Source organism: Schistocerca gregaria, chromosome 4, assembly GCF_023897955.1.
Source record: "Schistocerca gregaria isolate iqSchGreg1 chromosome 4, iqSchGreg1.2, whole genome shotgun sequence".
In the NCBI taxonomy this organism is placed as follows: Eukaryota; Metazoa; Arthropoda; class Insecta; order Orthoptera; family Acrididae; genus Schistocerca; species Schistocerca gregaria.
Window position 1 is genome coordinate 272,659,822 of NC_064923.1, and position 21,639 is coordinate 272,681,460.

General features: G+C 42.6%; 1 protein-coding gene across 3 annotated transcripts in view; it reads left to right on the forward strand.

Moving 5' to 3' along the window:
• LOC126365992 (protein GDAP2 homolog) overlaps positions 1-21,639 on the forward strand; it is a 929,669-nt gene that overhangs the window by 867,678 nt on the left and 40,352 nt on the right. The window lies entirely within an intron of this gene.

Genomic DNA, 21,639 nt, shown 5'->3' on the forward strand with positions numbered 1-21,639 from the left:
CAGGTACACGGGACAAAAATTTCATTTGGCACAATTTTCATACAGTCAGTGAAAACAAGATCACCTCGCTTATTCGGTCAGTTTCAGCGTCCCGAAAATTTATGTTAAATTTTGAATGGAGAGAACTGTTATTCGTAACAAGAATAAACAGTGACGATTAGTTATAGTGTCGTGAATAATGTTGGTAATATTCATAAGATAATGGTTCGAAAATCATGATACATAGCATCTAAAAGTGCTTAATTAGTGAAAGAGTATAATGGGCGCTGACTCGTCATGATGCATGAAATGAAAAGTCATTTAAAAAAAGTACGTGTACATATTTCGTTGAACGGCAGCGACGCAATTGATCAGTGCTATGGCCCACGCGCGGTTTCAAACCGGCCCTGCTCTAAGGGCGGAGCAGAATAAACTACGAAGAAGGAAAAGGGGAAAAAAGAAGCAGGAACACTTGAGGCGTTCCGCCCCCGGCGAGTTGAGCCGGAATGTCTTGATAGGTTCGCGAGGGAGCACGCATCAAGGTCACGGCGAACTGCGCGCGCTGCGCAGTAGACAGACAGCCGGAAGAGGGAGTGACGACTCAGCCGCCAGGTGGCAACACTCGCCGCTCTAGTTTCGCCGGACCACGATGGCGACTTCCCGCCTACTGTCTGCCTTATCGTCTTACAGAGTGAGAAAAAGCAAATATTTGCAGTTTGTCTGTCGCTTTGCCGCCTCCGATTCCCCCTAACACCACTCACTCCGACGCTTTGCAACTGCTATGATGCATCTCCTTTACGTTACAAAACAGCTCTTAATCTTAGTGTAAACTTGGAGTGGTGATTGTGACTTGAGCAGTCGACACGCCCGTATCTTACAACAAAAGCCATCTTAAGCTCTGGCAATAAAGGCGGCACGCGAGTGTAAGGGTAACGGGTAACGGTGACACTGTCTTACGCGAAATACTATAAGCTCGCGGAATTGAGCGTACGAGTTTGAGAAAGTAAAAAGGGCCCAGAAGAGAGGCTGCGGTAAGGGGGTATATTTGTTTCCTAGAACATTGCAAGAGGAGGCTCATCTGTCACGCGTATTAAGTTTATTCTTTAAAGGTGCATGAAAGGACGGCGACTGAAATTTACGGAAGTCTCAGTCCATGTTGAGGATTCCATCTTGTCTTTTAGAAAGTACTGAGAGCCAGGCACTCAATTGCGCAGCGTGGATTTCCTTCATTTGTGAGTCGTTTAGATATTATTGAGCTCGCTCTTGCATCGTGGAATAAATGATGCGTTGTTTTGTTGCTTGCTAGTAACTATGGCGAAGTATGAAAGATTGTTTAGCGCATTGAAATGAAAGTTCTGCGGTCCATATTGTCGCAAAATAAGTTAGCAGATTAATAAATGAAAACGCTATATTGCTTATGTTCTACGTGTTAAATTTATTCGTTAACCAGTTTTCGGCTTACAAGGCCATCATCAGAGTTTAACTGATTATTGTCGCCGAAGAAGTTACTATGTTTGTAAACAACATTCGGAAGACATCATTGACAGTTTTGTGATGAAGTTTAAAACGGAAAAAGTTGAAAAATAAATAAATATAAAGGAGGTAAAAATGAAAAACATTTATACACGAAAATAGTGCCTAAATAACGGTTTACATTAAATAAACAAGTCACATAAAATACGATTTGAACTTAACGAAACAAATTCAAGAGGAATTCAATATGTAAACTGTTACGTAGGCACATTTTTCGATTATAGGGGGTTGTTTGGGGAAGGAGACCAGACAGCGAGGTCATCGGTCTCATCGGATTAGGGAAGGACGGGGAAGGAAGTCGGCCGTGCCCTTTGAAAGGAACCATCCCGACATTTTCCTGGAGCGATTAAGGGAAATCACGGAAAACTTAAATCGGGATGGCCGGACGCGGGATTAGACCGTCGTCCTCCCGAATTCGATTATAGTGTTAATGTTTTTTCACTGTTTGCTCCTATTATACTTATTTATTGTACAGCTTTTTACCTTTTAATTGCATTACCACCACAATGTCAATTTATATTTATTGTGTGTATGCGCCTTAGTCCAGATGTCTAACTTCTTTCCCAACGTTGTTTACAAGCACTGTAAGTTCTTTGGTGACAATAAAAAATGGTTCAAATGGCTCTGAGCACTATGGGACTTAACATATATGGTCATCAGTCCCCTAGAACTTAGATCTACTTAAACCTAACTAACCTAAGGACATCACACAACACCCAGTCATCACGAGGCAGAGAAAATTTGGTCTGATAATTTGGTCTGATAATGACCTTGTAAGCCGAAAACGGGTTAACGCAACAAATTAATCCTGCAGATCATAATCAGTATAGTGCTTCTCATTTATTATAATGTTGTACTACCAAGAACTGACGGAAGAATCAGCGAACGAAACCATCAGATTTGCGAGTACTCGTTACAGAATCGACTTTGGCTGGCCAATTAAAGTTAAATGATAAAATCCGCACATTTGCCGACAAGGAGCAAAGAAAGCTGTTTTATTAGCGTCAAGATTTATTATTTAGTATCTAGCTAGTTTACATTTATTTATAAGGCTATATAATTTATGTTATAGAGTATAAGAGAAACTGTATGTTGCTAAATGGTTCTGTGGAATGTAGTATAGACCCTGCATCATACGTTCTTTTCTAGCGAGCGATTTCTTTGCTGTGTATATATTGTTACACTCAAATTACATGTTGTGTAATAGAACAGAGTTTCTTTCGGCGAAACTGTTTCACAGCGTCATTACAGATCTTAAAACAGATTATAGAAGATTTTTGGAGTAATATTTGTATCCAAGCCAGAGGGCCCGGCGAGAACTACATCTATATCATACTCCGCAAGCCACCTAATGGTGTGTGGCAGAGGGTACATTTGGTACCACCAACTCATCCCCCCCTATCTTGATCCATTCTTTTGAATGCGTATGGGAAGAATGCTTCACGGTAAGGCTTTGTATCGGCTCTAATTTCTCGAATTTTCTCGTGGTGGTCATTACGCAATATTTATGTGGGGGGAAGTAATATGTTGTTCGTCTATTCCTGGAAAGTGCTCTCTCGAAATTTCAATAGCAAGCCTCCGTGACGAAAAGTGCTTCTGTAACGTCTGCCAATAGAGTTTGTTGAACAACTCGGTAACACTTCTGCACTGACGTAACGATCCTGTGACGAATCGCGCCGCTATTCGCTGGATCTTCTACAAGTTGCCGAGCGGTTCTAGGCGCTACAGTCTGGAACCGCGCGACCGCTACGGTCGCAGGTTCGAATCCTGCCTCGGGCAATGGGTGTGTGTGATGTCCTTAGATTAGTTAGCTTCAAGTAGTTCTAAGTTCTAGGGGACTGATGACCTCAGATGTTAAGTCCCATAGTGCTCAGAGCCACTTGAACCATCTTCTATAAGTTCTACCTGGCAAGGATCCCATTCTGATGAACAGTACTCAAGAATCGGCCGAACAGCACCATAAAGCCACTTCCTTCGGGGATGACTTAAATATCCTTAAGGTTCTCTCTACGAATCTGTCTGGCATCTGCTTTTTCTGCTATTTGCTTTATGTGATTATTCCACTCTGGATAGTTACTCGTAGATATTTTGCTGTTGATACCGTTTAAAGCAGTTTCTCATCAATGGTGTAGTTGTGTAACAGTGGCATTCTTTTCTTGTGTGTGCGCAATATGTTACATTTATTTACGTTCAGGATCAACTGCCAGATCCTGCAATTTTGATCAAACCTCTGCTGGTCATTCTGCAAATCGATACTGTCTTCTGGCATTGCTACTTTGTTATAGACAACTGCATCAGCTGCGAACGGTCTTAAGAGCATCAGGTGCTTTTTACGAGATCATTTATACACGTTATTACACGATAACAGTTTCTTGAGGTACTCCGGAAATTACATTTACATCTGTCGATTTCGTTCCGTTAAGAACGACGTGTTGAGTTCTGTCTCCAAGGAAGCCTTGAATCCGGTGGCAAATCTGGTCCGATATTCTATAAGCTCATTTTTTTCATTAAATGGCAGTGTGGGACGGTGTCAAATGCCCTCTCAAAATCAAGAACGACGGTGTCAACCTGAGTGCCGTTGTCTACAGCTCTTTCATAATCCTTGAGCATAAAACAACTACCCCAGAGACCAATCGTGGCTGTCCACGAGTCTGGCATGAATCTTACTTTTTAGAGGAGTTTATTAAAAAGTTATTCTGTTTAAAATTTCGACGACTATTTCACAGCAAGTCGATTTTTCCCGTGTATTTTGTTTCTGGGTGCTTCTAAGCGCGATTTAAATATCTAGAACCTCAAATGTCAGCTTCATTCATTTAGAATGGAGCTTTGGAAGGTTACAGAGTTAGATACATTCATAATGTGGCGGTTACACGTGGCTTCCATCTAGCCTTTAGTCTCGAGCAAGACTTCGTATTGGATCGTGTGTTCGACATGTCAGATATGTAACTATAACCACAATCGATTACTACAAAGACAACTTATAAAATGTTCCGTTGTGTCTGTGCTGCTGCTATTGGAAGTAGGAGGGGGTAAGATCTTTCCACGTCTCTTATGACACGAGTAGCTGCCAAACTTGGCGTCCCTTTTCGACAGATGGACACAACTAACACTGCCAAACGCCCTCACTCACTCCAGCAATGCGTATGTATCTGGAATTCAACCCTGGACAGTGACGCACGTTCAGGGGTTGAGACAGGAACTAAACGTCACATTCACTTGCTAGTCTAATTCTGGCTAGCTTAAGTCCTTCCAGAGCTTCTGGGTCGAGAGTGTCCGCAATTGCCGGTTACAGCCACTGAAGTGTGGTTTTGATTTACGAGTGCAGTACGATTCAAGAAAATCAATGAGAGTTGCTCCTGGAAAGGAACAGTCTTATAGACATGCAGTGTATGAGGCATGGAAAAAGAATGGGAGCGCAGCTGGGAAAGGTAGAAGTGGAGCTAAAATGTCAGAGACTACATAAGTCTGCTATATGCTGCAAAAAACTTCTACTAACAATAAATGAAACGGCTACCCAGACCTTTTACTACCCACAACTGGAGCAAGTGGGATCTGGATACCTACCAGGAAGATAACTAAGCAACATTTTACCTGTAAAATTGCAGTCGATGACGAGCAGCCATATTTTAGGCCTGCTTAAAGGCCGAACAGTCATGATGAAACAATTCCAGGGTTTAGATACTGAGAACTTTACGCCCACACTGCAAACAACATTCCCGTTAACTGAAGATTAGCTTTCTGGGATGTCTTGCGGAAGAGCAGACTTGTACAAGGCCGAACGCAAAGTCCCTCTGAATCATTCGACTGCATAACGTAGATAATACAACCCACGATAGTATCTGTCGATCAGAGCGCAGTCCTCGCAGACGTTCGTGTTGCAGTAGTGATTGTCAGTGAATACTGGTTTAGAATTGATTAAGAACTTTTAACAACAAAGCATCAGTCGAGGCGGAAACAATGACAATGTTGAGAGAAGTAACGAGATGGTTAGAAACGGACCACCACATCAGCTGGACAGGTGTTGCTGGGAGAATGATCACTGATCCTTCTCAAAAAATCCATTCTGGTACTGTACTGTACATCCGCCGTGGTGTGGGTTGGAACTTCATAGATTATGGTGCGGCACTGTCTCAAACTCGTCTACCCATCGTTTCGGTACCGCTGCACCCCCCCCCCCCCTCCCCGCCCGGTAACCTAAGAAATTTTATTAAATCCATGTGGAGCTGTTTATGGCAACCACGAGACCTGGATGAGTGGTTTACGATACGAAATCCAGTTCTGGAATAGCCTCCATAGCCTGAATCGCAGCGCCATCTAGTGAAGCGCGAACCAACACAGAAGACGCAAACTCTAGAGAAAGATGGTAAGAATGCCGGAACGTTGCCTAGGATGAATGGTAGTAGTGTTCAGGGATGTTTCTATGAAAAAATTTAATGCTAAATCCTATTTCTGCTAAGACTGTTCCCCACTAATTAATTAAATATTTAACTCTTATTTACAATAAGGTGACAAAAGTCATGGGATGCCTCCTAAACTCGATTATGTCCCATAAACGTTCGATGAGCTTCATGTCTGGCGATCTGTGCCGTCGGCCGCTGCGTTGTCCATGGTGAGAGGTAATACCTGAAACGTGGTCTTGTCGACATGTTCTTGACACTGTGGATCTCGGAATATTGAATTCCCTAACGATTTCCGTAATGAAATATTCCATGCGTCTAACTCAAATACCATTCCGCGTTCAAAGTCTTTTAATCTCTGTCGTGCAGCCATAATCACGTCGGAAACCTTCCACATGAATCAGCTGAGTACAAATGACAGTTTCGCCACTGAGTACAAATGACAGTTTCGCCAATGCACTGCCCCTTTATACCTCGTGTACGCGATATTACCGCCATCTGTATACGGGCATATCGCTATCTCATGATTTTTGTCACCTCAGTGTATGCTGCTTTTGATTAAAAACTTGTGTGGTATCTGTATACTACTATGTGAATAATAATAAGAAATAATAATAACTTTCAACTAATAAAAACATGTTTAACGATAAATCTATTTCCATAAATGCAAAGCTCCAACACCGCATCACTGTTATTGAATCAGAATATCTTTATGCTTCAAATTCCTTTCGTTAAATACAGCTAAACAATCAGGTGAAATAGGAAAGAAGGAAAGAAAAAATCAGTTAAGTCTTGGGACCAAAATGTGAAATGGAAAACGGTAATTAAGAAGTCATAAAGGATCCAGTATCAAAAACAGTGAAGAAGAGAAGTGTTGTATTCTGCAGACACGTTAAAATGCTAGAAGAAGAAAAGATAACAAAAGAGCTTTTTCTGAAAGGAATCCAAAAACATCAATGATGTGAATCAAAGAAGTTAAAGCAAATCTGAGAGAAATGGAAATAACAGAGGTAGAAATAGGGGAAATTCCGAGCAAAAGTAAAAATTTTCTAGACTTCCTGGAAAAAACAAAGGAGAAAACAGGGTAATATGAAAAGAAGAAAGAAGAAGAAAAAATGGAAAAGTGATATACTACTGGAAAGAAAGAAAGAACATGAAGTATGTCGTATGGTCCTTAATAGGCCAAACGAATAAAAAATATTAATAATAGTAATATAGCAGTGAGTCGGTAGTTTAAGACGTAAAATACTACACTACATACATATTGGCCCATTGCGTTTGATTAGAAACTTGTGTGACAGGCCGGCCAGTGTGGCCGAGTGGTTCTAGGCGCTTCAGTCTGGAACCGCGAGACCGCTACGGTCGCAGGTTCGAATCCTGCCTCGGGCATGGATGTGTGTGATGTCCGTAGGATAGTTAGATTTAAGTAGTTCTAAGTTCTAGGGGTCTGATGACCTCAGAAGTTAAGTACCATAGTGCTCAGAGCCATTTGTGCGAAAATCTGTATGCAACGATGTCATTAGTTGCAACTTGTGGGAAAGTCATAAATCATGTTCACAATTTCCAGTAATAGGCCGATGTTGTCCTGATGACGTAGTTGGCATCCAGAGAAAAAACGATTAAATCAGTCAGCTACAGTCGCTGTTTGAGTGAGGAGACGTTAAAGGTGGTGTCGGCGGGAGTTTCCATGTTTAAATCGTAGCCGTGCAGTATTATCACTACAAGCTTCTGCAACACTTCTTGTCCTCCGCACGACAGGCTACTGGTAATGTGCCGTAAATATACCGCCAGCACAGAGTCTGTCTTTAATCTAGTCTTACAGTTTTAAAACGGGATTGCACTTCGTTCTGGAATGCGTCTGAATGGTGTAAAGCAATGGTTTGAAGCTACGCGCATTGTTTGCGTAACAAAAACTGTCGTACCCGCACGCAGCTGTTCTGTGTTGGCCAATTTTGGGCCACACCAGTTTCGTCGGCCGAGTTCTAATCGTGTCACCGTTTGTATCCCTGTCCACGTGCCTCGCGGAGCACTTGAGCGGGCGTGTTGCGCTGGTCACGGCGGCTTTTATTGCAATTGCCGCCATAAGGCCATACGAGGCCACCGCTTTGTGGGTGGGCCCACACCGGCAGGTGCGAAGAGAGCCTGCGTGCGCTCCCTCCATATGGCTATCGCGTTCTGCTTGAGTTACGCAGGAACACACACTTGTAATTCGAAAACCACTCAAAAACTGATAGTGGCTCAAGGGGATGCGCATGTTGGGAATTATTAGGAGCGACAAGAACCAGAGAAAGTCAGGTATGGAAGATATAATTTGGTTGTACGTGGACGCGCACACCAATCATTAGGGAAAAGCAGCAGTCAGCTGAGCCGTGTGCAAGTCATCACACCTTGCTGTGAAAGATACTTTTGTTTTCGTCGGAGACGGTTATCACAAGTCCCGAGTGCTGTTTACAGTTCAGCTGCAATTGTTACCAGTATGCCATCCTACTTTGATATTTGTCTGTTACGGGAACGTGTTGAGCAAAGCAAGGAAGAACACACATTACTTCACTAATGTTACAAACTTCTGGGATGTTAGGCCGCGTCATATTTCCTTCTAAAATAATCGGCGTTTTCACCCCTCTGCTGGAATGTTCTTCAGAATGTTTCGGTGTCCACTATTGCTAGAACACGTGTCAGAGACCAGTGTCGCGTTCTCTTATGAAGGGAGTTTTCCCGCGTTTATGCTAGAGAGGTGGGAGTATTAGTTACAGTTCTTGTGGCTACCATCGGTAGGCCATGTTGTTGTTGTGGTTTTTCAGTCCTGAGACTGGTTTGATGCAGCTCTCCATGCTACTCTATCCTGTGCAAGCTTCTTCATCTCCCAGTACCTACTACAACCTACATCCTTCTGAATCTGCTTAGTGTATTCATCTCTTGGTCTCCCTCTACGATTTTTACCCTCCACGCTGCCCTCCAATATTAAATTGGTGATCCCTTGATGCCCCAGAACATGTCCTACCAACCGATCCGTTCTTCTGGTCAAGTTGTGCCACAAACTTCTCCCCAATCCGATTCAATACTTCCTCATTAGTTATGTGATCTACCCATCTAATCTTCAGCATTCTTCTGTAGCACCACATTTCGAAAGCCCTCTATTCTCTTCTTGTCCATACTATTTATCGTCCATGATTCACTTCCATACATGGCTACACTCCATACAAATACTTTCAGAAATGACTTACTGACACTTAAATCTATACTCGATGTTAACAAATTTCTCTTCTTCAGAAACGCCTTCCTTGCCATTGCCAGTCTACATTTTATATCCTCTCTACTTTGACCATCATCAGTTATTTTGCTCCCCAATTAGCAAAACTCCTTTACTACTTAAGTGTCTCATTTCCCAATCTAATTCCCTCAGCATCACCCGACTTAATTCGACTACATTCCATTATCCTCGTTTTGCTTTTGTTGATGTTCATCTATCCATTCCGTTCAACTGCTCTTCCAAGTCCTTTGCTGTCTCTGACAGAATTACAATGTCATCGGCGAACCTCAGAGTTTTTATTTCTACTCCATGGATTTTAATACCTACTCCGAATTTTTCTTTCGTTTCCTTCACTGCTTGCTCAATATACAGATTGAATAACATTGGGGAGAGACTACAACCCTGTCTCACTCCCTTCCCAACCACTGCTTCCCTTTTATGTCCCTCGACTCTTTATAACTGCCATCTCGTTTCTGTACAAATTGTAAATAGCCTTTCGCTCCCTGTATTTTGCCCCTGCCACCTTCAGAATTTGAAAGAGAGTATTCCAGTCAACATTGTCAAAAGCTTTCTCTAAGTCTACAAATTCTAGAAACGTAGGTTTGCCCTTCCTTAACCTAGCTTCTAAGATAAGTCTTAGGGTCAGTATTGCCTCACGTGTTCCAACGAATCCAAACTGATCTTCCCCGAGGTCCGCTTCTACTAGTTTTTCCATTCGTCTGTAAAGAATTCTCGTTAGTATTTTGCAGCTGTGACTTATTAAACTGATAGTTCGGTAATTTTCACATCTGTCCACACCTGCTTTCTTTTGGATTGGAATTATTATATTCTTCTTGAAGTCTAAGGCTATTTCGCTTGTTTCATACATCTTGCTCACCAGATGGTAGAGTTTTGTCAGGACTGGCTCTCCCAAGGCCGTCAGTAGTTCCAATGGAATGTTGTCTACTCCCGGGGTCTTGTTTCGACTCAGGTCTTTCAGTGCTCTGTCAAACTCTTCACGCAGTATCGTATCTCCCATTTCATCTTCATCTACATCCTCATCCATTTCCATAATAATGTCCTCAAGAGCATCGCCCTTGTATAGACCCTCTATATACTCCTTCCACCTTTCTGCTTTCCCTTCTTTGCTTACATACATAATATTGGCAATAAGGTCACGTGCCGATCTTAACAATGTTCCTCAATAAATGACTATCTTGTGCACTTTGGTTCCAGTTCTCGTGGACACCCAGTTGCTGAAAGTCATTCTGTAGTTCGTAGTCCTTGCTCTTCCAATTAGACAAGTTCCAGCAGGTTTTCCCATAAACGGTACCACATAGTCGAGGCTAATATTGCGCGCTGATGCAGAAGAAGGGGTGTTCTTGGCTAAACTCTTATGGACACTATTGGTGGCCCATCGTCATTGGATAGAAAGGCACTATTCCACACTCACTCTGCAGAAGGGTTATTGGTTGAAATTCCTCCTGCTGCTATTGGTTGGCCATTATCGCTGGGTAGATGCGAAATGGACACAGCAAGAGATGATGAATGTTTACGCCGTGGTGACTTCCAGCGCGTTATTTATATCTTTCGTACACCGCGGCCGCATATTCCCTTCCTTCGCCGGCTGTTGTGACCGAGCGGTTCTAGGCGCTTCAGTCCGGAACCGCGCGACTGCTACGGTCGCAGGTTCGAATCCTGCCTCGGGCATGGATGTGTGTGATGTCATTAGGTTAGTTAGGTTTAAGTAGTGCTAAGTTCTAGGGGACTGATGACATTAGATGTTAAGTCCCATAGTGCTCAGAGCCATTTGAATCACTTCCTTGATTGCGGCAAGCCACGATGCCGGAAGCCTGTAACAGCTAAAACAAAATGTAAAATCGGCAGTAGCGGACATCATGAGTACTGTAGCTATGAACACCTGCTCAGTAGAGGAGTTGTGTTTCACATTAGCGGAGATGAACGAATGGTCATACCTCCTCACGTATGCAATTTAGTGACCACGTTTATTGGACATTTTTTCTCTTTTTTGTCCACACAACCACCATTGAAAGTTACCAACCGTACACTCTTCGCGACACAAGAACCGGTACAAGTGTCCAGCTGTCAGAGGTATCAGAACGGTTTTCGTTTACAACTTTCGACTCGGTCGTTTCCGGTGCAGGGATCCTTACTTCAAATTAATACATTTATCGTTCTCCATCATCCCAGAAAGTCTGTAACATCATCACGGAATCACTCCGTACGTACGTACATTTACAGACGCCCGCGCCTATAACTTTGACGCTCTGTAGTCTCGTTGGATGACGTTTCCGGATGTGGGTGCCTATTCAAAATACGATGTACTCACTCCCCTCTACAAGTCCTAGAAGTCTGTAACGGGAATTTCTGACCACCCTGTATATACTTCATCGTTCTGCGAATGGAGAATCTCAATGATTTTTGCCTGTTATATCGGTATCGATACTGGCAAGATATTGGTCCTGGGAATTTCAAGACCGTCTCAAAATCTGTACAGCAGATCCTGAATCTAGCTCGGACGGACAAAAAGAAGGGAGCGGGGAACTTCGGTTCACATATGTAAAGAGAAGAGATTTAATAAAACATTTTTATTTACTAATTAAAACATGACTACAACTTAAATTTTATGATTGCATGCAATAATGTTCATCTGTTATGCTTCTGACGCATGAAGAATGCAATCTATGTTCAAAAGGCAAAAGATATTTTTATGTGACATAATTGCAGTTTAACGAGTTTCACATTTGTTTCATTACACATACTTTGAAACCCTGCTTCTATCCGAATTTCATGATTCTAGGTTAATGGGGGAAGGACCCTGTAGGTTTTGATGACTGCGTTTTCGACAGTGAAAATATATGATATAAATGATAGTATTGTTGTATGTTGTATGTGAACCGGGGACCTAGAAACGACGGAGAAGCTCCGTCCCCGCCGCAGCCGCAGTGGTCCACAATCCCATGACGACTACCGCAGTCCACTTCACCCCTCCGCCGCCCCACACCGAACCCAGGGTTATGTTTGCGTGTTAGAGTAATGATGGTGTACGCTTACGCGCAGAACTTGTTTGCGCAGCAATCGCCGACATAGTGTAGCTGAGGCGGATTAAGGGGAACCAGCGCGCATTCGCCGAGGTAGATGGAAAATCGCCTAAAAACCATCCACAGACTGACCGTTTCACCGGACCTCGACGCAAGTCCGCCGGGAGGATTCTGGTCGGGGACCAGGCTCTCCTTCCCGCCCGGAAAGCCGTGCGTTAGACCGCACGGCCAACCGGGCGGGCTAAATAACCGTACCTTTTGATTGCATTAACTTTGAAGCTTTTAATTTTTGCACCGCCAGGGGACCATTGTGACATAAATTTGAATTTGATACGCCTATCACTTCCTGAGAAAAAGGTCTGTTAACAATTAGACAGACAGACGGACAACGGAGCGATCCCACATGGGTCCCGTTTTCACAGATGGAGGCACGAAACCCTAAAAATACGTTAAAAGTAGTAGCTGAAGCGAGAACATTGTCCTGTGTGAAATAACCTGCCACAGCACTGGCAATCCGTTACCAGATAACTGAGTGTACGTCAGGTTGTGCTCCCATTCGTGTCAACACAAAAACTGCTGTTACGATCTTTGAGCAGCTACTAGCCGCTTTTGTAAACTGCAGTCTTTGTGTTGACACGAACGAGAACGTGCGCTCAGCTGCTGATGTTATCGTCTTTTAAACGACTGTCACTGCTATGGCAGGTTCTTTCGCACTGGGTTGTGTTCTCGCTTCAACTACTACTCTTAAAGTACTTTTACAGTAATTATAAACATGACTGCCTGTTGTAAGTGGTATGTTTGTTCGCCATACGCTTGGTGGTTACTGGACATGTTCGTCAGCTATCGCTTGAAAATGACGTTAAAAACCGATATTGACCAATAGAGGTAAAGAAACAATTATTACAGTCGAAAGCGCAAAATTTTGTCATTTCAGACATTTTATTATTGCAACACGCCAATTTAAATGTCAAGTAAAAATATTAAATGGTAATACACTTGCCTTGGTCACCAATATTTTTTAAAATTTGTTTACTATCTTATGACGCGTTTCAGGATAAGCCCATCATCAGAAGTGTGGAATGAAACATACAAGACAAGTAACTTACGCTAAGTCATAAATGTCTCTGGTCCCTTTTAATCTTAATAAATGTGCCTGCTTCCTTCCTCTTTACATTTTAGTGTGATCCTTTATTATTGTGACAGTTATGCACTATCGTTTTTCGATAGATAGGTTGAAATTCTGTCATATACTACTGTTTTCAAACAATTTTCGCTGTCATATACTACTGTTAATTACGTTGCTTGAAATTTTCCCATTGAACAATTCCATGTGCGCTGTATGTCTAGGTTCAATTTCATCAGACAGAATCGCTGGTTTCTGGTACACATTTGTAACTGCAATTACTGACATGTTTGTAGTGTATATGGTGACTCATCTCAGTGTTACTAGCATTATCTGCCGTAAATTGGCAGTGGTTCCTTGTAATCGTAACAAGTGCCCCCGATCCAAGTTAAATAATACATATACGTCATAATAACCGTTGTTGTATAACAGTTTACCTGATGTCATAGGCTTTACTCTCTCTGTCAGTTGGCCATTGATAGTTTTACGGAGTAATGTAGGTAGGGACGACAACATACTCTGTATTGACTTTAACAATTATGTTTCTCAGCTTCGTTATATTGTCGCAATATATGCATTCTAATACCTTGTCTTATACCGGGTGATTCAAAAGAAAGAGCAGACTTCAATTGTTTACTACAGACAAGCTGTAACAGATAGAAACACACTGCACACGTCGCTGGGTAGAGAAAGGTCCAAAGTTTTGATACAGAGGCGTTGATGTTTCTTTGTAGCGACATATTATATTGGCGACCAAGACAAGTGTGTTACCATTTAGTGCCAAAGATGGTCCAAGATCTCCTGCAAGACTTCTTGTCTAAACTAAGAAAAACATTGGAATTTAAATTTGTGGACCCAGTAACGATCTTAGTGGTCGTAAATGGAATTCATGAAACTATTATCCAATCTTATGTTACGGGGTATAGAATTATAAAATGTATGGCGGTTTGAGAATGATAACTTGGGACATGTTTCGAAATGCGTTCTTGCAGAGTTTCATATGCTCGCTTTCAGCTGTATGAAGTGCTCCCATCGTTACGCCTCCTCATGGTTTGGATCTTCTGGCGAATGCCGTCGCGAAGCCAATACTAACATCCTGGTTCACCGAACGTAAAAATCCGATGTGTAGGGAACTAAACCCTCCACTACTTTTTTAACTTAACCTGAATGACCGGAATAAAACGCGCAGTTACGCAAGGTCAGTTCCCGCTGGAGTAAACAGCCACGGGTGTCTCAGGGAGAGGCGACAGATTTTGCTGTCCAGTTCCTAGAGACGAGTTTGTGCTTTTTCTCATCGACACTTCTAATACAGATTTCACAACTACTGTACTCTGTCGTGTATCTCATCAAAAACTAATGTACGTGACACAGTATTCGTGAATTCTGTTTGTTTCTTACGATATTGTAGTAGCTGTGTACGGTGGAATTAACAGTTAAAACCCTTTACTTTTTTCCCAGCGTGCCTTTCCTTCACAGTGTTTGCACATTCCGAAACTGTTATCTGAATCCACTGCTTTTGTCGCCTAAAAGCTTTGGAAATCATCATATTATCAGTACCATTCGATGTCGCTGTTTCTTTCAGAAGTTCTGCACTTTTCCAGCGTGATGCTTATTTACGTAATATTGACAAATTAGAGGCCACAGATGACTTTGATCTATGTGTTTGATGGGAATCTGTGCCTCGTTATGTAATCGTTTACCTCTTTTTTTTAAATTTTTCTGCCGTTCATCATGCCTACACTTGTCGCCGAAGCCGTGGTCAATAACGCATGGAACTGGACTTGCGTTCGCAGGAACAGGGTTCAAATCCCTGTCTGAGAATTAGATTTTCTGTGGTTTTCCAAAATCGCTTTAGGCGAATTCATGTTCAGACCTTCTACGAAACGAGAAACAAATGTAAAAAAAAGTTCAACTGTGTGTGAGTTCTTAAGGGACCAAACCACAGAGGTCATCGGTCCCTAGACTTACACAATACTTAAACTAACTTATGCTAACACCCATGCCAGAGGGAGGATTCGGACCTCCGGCTGGAGGGGCCGCGCGGCCACCAAATGTAATATGTTGCCGATAAATAGATAGAAATACCCATTATTGTATGATTAGACGATTGCAGAACAATCACTGGAAGCAATCATATCCATAAACTATCTAGGAATATCCTTGAATAGCGATTTAATATGGAAAACCCACATAAAAGTAACTGCAAATAAGACAGATGTCACCGAGCGAGGTGGCGCAGTGGTTAGCACACTGGACTCGCATTCGGGAGGACGACGGTTCAATCCCGTCTCCGGCCATCCTGATTTAGGTTTTCCGTGATTTCCCTAAATCGTTTCAGGCAAATGCCGGGATGGTTCCTTTGAAAGGGCACGGCCGATTTCCTTCCCAATCCTTCCCTAACCCGAGCTTCTGCTCCGTCTCTAATGACCTCATTGTCGACGGGACGTTAAACACTAACCACCACCAAGACAGATGTCAGGCTGAGATTCATTGGAAGAATACTCAGGAAGTGTAGTCCACCATCAAAGAAAGTAGCTCACAAAACCCTTGTTCCACCTGCAATTGAATATTGCTCGGTAGTGTGGGATCCAAAGAAGAGCAGCGCGTTTCGTTACAGGTTCATTTACTAAGCACGGAAGCATCACATAGATGCTCAGCCAACTCTAGTGGCACACGCTGCAAGAGAGGCGTTCTGCATCACGGTGTGCTTTACTGTTAAAGTTCCGAGAGCGTACATTCCTAGAAGAGTCAACAAATACATAGATTACTTCCATGTATATCTCGCGGAAAGACCATGAAGGTTGGAAGGTTGACTGAAAAGTAAACGCCTCCACCTTCGTAACTCTTCAACAGTGGGCAGCATTGGTATGCGGCAAGAACTGGCTTGTTCCGTAGCCTCTTGTCCACAGCTCCAATTGGCGGGAAGCTTTAGCACTGAATGGTTGTGTTGATACAGTGTAAACTATGGAACCCTGCGCAGACGGTCGGTCAATTCTTGACAGCAGAAGATGTCACTCCAAAGGAGATTCAACAGAGAATGAAAGCAGGTTATGGCGATTGTGTTGATGTGAGTAGTGTGCGTCATTGGGCGAGTAGGTTTAAATATGTTGAGGCGGTAACATCTGACCTGCGTGACAAACAAAGAGTTGGACGTCCTGTGACAGCAACCACCGAGTTTCAAAAGCAAAATGTTGACAGACTGATTCAGGACGATCATCGTATCACTCAAACAGAAAATGTTTTCCTGCAACATGACAGTGCCAAACCACGCACTTCACGTGCCGCCACAGGAGATCTTCAAAGACTGTATCTCACCATCGTGCGACATCCTCCATACAGTCCAGATTTAGCACCGTCTGACTTCCATCTGTTCCCTATAATGAAAGACGATCTGCGGGGACATCAGTTTGCTTCTGATGAAGACATTGAGAAAACTATGAGACAGTGGATGCGGAAACACAGTGTCGACTTCTCCCGTGACGGCTTCAGAAAACTTGTTCGTCGTTGGCAGAAATGTAGCCAACTGACTAGTGATTATGTGGATAAGTGAATATTGGTAATTAAAGATTACATTCTAAGGATTATTTCTGCGTTTGATTTATTAAAATATTCCCATCCAAACCCAATTAACAAAGGTGGAGGCATTACTTTTCATTCAACCCTCGTAAAATCAGAGAGACTCGAGCTCACACGGACACCAGTCGTTCTTCCCGCGAATCAGTCGCGAGACAGGAAAGGGGGAAAACTGTCGCCTTCTATGCCACTGTCGTGGAACACAAGGCACCCACCGCCACACACGGTAAGGTGCTTGCGGAGTGTTGGTATATATGTACTTCGAAACACAGTCTGAATCCGTAACATTAGCTTGCAATGCTGGATCTCCTTTCGTTCAGCATTTAGAGTACTGAACGCAAGTATTCTTCGAGTGGATTTCCCTTAGAACAGCCATGTGTAGTACGTTTCCTTAGTGAACCGTAATTACGTCTTCGGGGAGAAAAAAAGAGGACACATCAAACAGGTCAACTGCAGAGTATACCACCCGTCAGCTTTGGACCAGTCACGTCACTGCCGGGAATTACCGGTAAAACTAGTAGTTAAATGTTACTGATGGTCAGGTGATGGTTAACTGAACAATATAAAAAAAATTAAAAACATTGATTGTGGTGACAGTGTAGCGTCAATTGTTTTGTTATGTCAACAACACGGAAATGTTTACAAAGCGAAAAACGCAAGACCGTTCACCTCCCTTCATTCGACGCACCGCTACCAACATCTACAATTCAAGCAGCAGCTGACGACATGTAAACTGCACTTTAACCTTCCGAATACAAATAAATTGAATGACTATGAAACACTGAAATGAAACCATGACAGTTAATCTGTCGAGTTATTTATTACCTTCATTGGCTACTGAAACATACTATCCAGTTCCACATATCTTACATTCCGCTTCAATTCATTTCTCCCTTTCTTTAAAGCCGGATATTTGCAGGAAAGGACATCAGAAAATGTACACTTTCGTTTAGGCATAGCCAAATATTTTACGTAACTCACTCGGTTAAAAATTACACTCACAAATTACACGTGCACTACAGGAAGCCAAACCAATACACAGTGAAGATACGAAACGGAAATTTTAAATAATCGATATTTGCATTCGCTTAAAGGTCGATCAACGATAACATTGACGCCGGCCGGTGTGGCCGAGCGCTTCTAGGCACTACAGTCTGGAAACGCGCGACCACTACGGTCGCATATTCGAATTCTGCATCGGGCATGGATGTGTGTGATGTCCTTAAGGTAGTTAGGTTTAAGTAGTTCTAAGTTCTAGGGTACTGATGACCTCAGAAGTTAAGTCCCATAGTGCTCAGAGCCATTTGAACCATTTTTTTTATAACATCTACGATCCTGGTGACACCTACTAACACCGCCTTCATGCGTGTTTGTCACGAATGCTGTGCCAATAGTTAAAGTATTTAAGAAAAGAGCAATAGAACGGAACGAATTGTAAATTTAACTGTATGACGCTTAAATTTTCGAAAAAGCCGGACACTGTAAAAATCCTCCCAGACCGCGGAGAAAGAGCTAAAAAGAAGGACATGTCCGGATTAATCCGACGTCTGGTCACCCTATCTGTGACAGTGCAAGAAGAAAGCAATTGGGACAGCGGTTGGGGTAGATAGGTGTCTTTTTCCGTAAGGTAACTGGCCTGGTAGGAAGAAAAAGAATTTCAAGGAGAAAGGATTAAGGGTAATATTTACATTTGTTGACATTTGAAAAGCTTCTTGTGCCAACGAACGGAAAAGCACGAATGACAGAAATACCCGTTCGCGTCAGTAACAGAGAAACAGGTTGTAACACTTGTTCGCGGGCTGCGACCAGCAATAGGCCTGGCTCATCGCAGGCGTTTCGTGACGACATCAGAGTCCGCCAGGAATACGGATGCGCGCTCTCGTGCGCTTTGCATCCAACGTGCCGCCTGTTATCTCATCTGCAGTCGCAGTGAGGGCCGCAGTGGAGAAATTTAAAACTGTGCCGCACCACACTGCGCAGATTAGCAGGAGGACCGGCCGCCTACCAAGGACAAAACAAAATTGAAACCAGTAGCTGAGATTTTGTAAAACATAGTTTAGGCGCATAGATGGCTCCCGATTAATGGAAACTCCGAGCAAAAATATTACCATGTTTACGGGTTACCTTTATCTTGTCGCACAGACTGAGATGCGTCACGCAGTTGTTGAATTGTTTCTAAAGTGTTTTTTTTTTTTTATCATTTCCTATGCTGTGGCGCACCAAAATCCTTCATCATAAAATCAAAATTACAAATATTTTGTGTACCACTCTCGTGGGCAGAATGGAATGGATTTAAGAAGGGCATTTCATGCACAGATAGTGACTTTATACTCAAGATGCTAATTGAAACAAAGGCAAGATTTCAATGTGGGAACAATCTAGCATTTATTAACTTTAAGAAAGATTTCGTTGCAGTTGACAGGAGAAAACTTTGGGATATCCTGGTATAAGGTAACACTATCATAAAACCAGTGCAGAAAATATACAGCCAAAAACTGATTGCAGTCAGAACCGGACAACAGTTCTAAACACATTGACCAAGCCTCTTACCGCTTCTGTTAGAAATATACAAGGAGATTCAGCTGCCCCACATATGGGTTTTATGCAACACGCAATACCTTCTAATAGTATGTGCTACCTCTTCATATCCTCTCGCTCTCTGTGTGCGAACTATTAGTCACACAGAAAAAATGAACAGGATCTTCTTGAAGGAAATTTCAAAAAATGGTTCAAATGACTCTGAGCACTATGGGACTTAACATCTGAGGTCATCAGTCCTCTAGAAATTATAACTACTTAAACCTAACTAACTTAAGGACATCACCCACATCCGTGCCCGAGGCAGGATTCGAAACTGCGATCGTAGCGGTCGCGCGGTTCCAGACTGAAACGCCTAGAACAGCAAGCAGCAAGAAATTTCATGTACTTGAATTTTCTACTGGGATACGTTTTCGCTAGAGGCCGTAGTTTTAGATTTATTTAAGAAGAACGTAAAAAAGTGATCTTCAAGCGCGTTTTTTTAACAACTCGAAAACGGTGGCCTCCAGCGATAGCATCTCCCACTACAAAACTTAACTACATTAAATTTCCTACAATAAGGCCCTGTTCATTTGCAGGTTGCATTAAACCCATAGTTAAGGGCAGCTGAATCACCCTGCATATAAATGAAGTCATCACTGTCTGGAGACAAAATCCCCCTGGCAGAATCAAGACAGAGAAACTGCTTTACGCAGATGACAAGGGATTTTTTGCAGAATCCGAGGGTGATCTATAGAGATCAGTGTATAGCCAGCACACAATTGCAAAAATGTACAGCATGGAAATCTCCCTGAATGAAACCAAAGTCATGGCCTTCATTGGGAAAGACCACATGAGAACCAAAATATACAACACAACCCATGAGCATGTATCAACCTTCAGATGCACAGGGTACAACCTCAGCTTAATTCGAGAAATTTCGCTTAACCAAAGAACATCTTAGTATCATCTCTTGTTCAGTGACATACCACACTAAGAATATACAGCACCGTGGCGAAACCTTCCCACCTGTATTGCACCGAAGCTTGAACACTACGCAGAGATGACAAACGGAGTGTAATGAGCGCTCATGAGAACAGCAGATAGATGTACACTATGGGACAGGAAAAGATCTGATGACATTCTTGAGGCTATCAAACTAAGGTCAATTCTCGATACAGTACAGGACTGCAGAACATCTTTGAGAAAACCACGTACTATGGTTGAAGACGGGCCGTATCCCCCAAAAAGTCCTCAAATACCCACCGAGAGGTAGGAGAGATGTAGGAAGAGCAGCAGAGATGTGGATTGGGTGTCAGGACATAGACCTAATACTGGATAGGAAGAAGAAGAAGAAGAAATCTTAGTCAACACTTTAAGAATACCCATCAGAATTGACTTAATCTCCATTCATATTGCAAGGAAAACCCACTCTGTAGGCAAGCAAATAGATATCACTTGTTTAATTTCACAATAGGAAAACTGTTAATCCGGTGAAATGGCTATGCGGTAATACGTCAAGCCTGTGAGACCGTGAAGACGAATGCTGTCTCGATTCGACCTAACGTCGTTCCAAGTCTGTTATGCTGGTCAGCCTCAGTGTGGTTTCCAGGTCGTTATCCGCGCTTATCTAGGCATTGGTGGGTTGGATAAGCGTTTCCGTCTCAGTTACTCTTTACACAAACAGGAAGAATACGAGATCACGTCGACATCAGAAGACTACTACGCAGACCGATTTCAACGCTGATGTTTCTACCTGTCATTTTAACCTTTAGTTATCCTGTTTTGACACAACGTGTACAGAAAGACTTCAAACAAAATATGTATACATATGGAGGTATATGTCAAACTCAGCAGTCTGTGTCATGTTTTTCAGCGCTGTCATGCGAAATGCGATGAAATTTAATAGCAAAATTCAGTGTGAAGGCACGCTGTGTCTGGATTTAATTTTAACGAAATCGACGTTACTAAAACAGCACCGAGCAAGATTATCACTAACCTTAATTGAAACGAATAGCTGTCAGAGTTGGAGAACATTTTGTATGTACAGTTTGCTTCGCTTAATTGCCCATGTTGTTCGGCGCCAGAGTGTATCAGCAAGCTATTTTTAGGCGAGCTGTCTTACCTATAAAAACAAAATCAAACTGTTGCGCCAATTTGTAATACTAAGTAAAATATTATTCAATAAAATGAAAATGCGACAAATATACTCTCGAATCGTTCGAA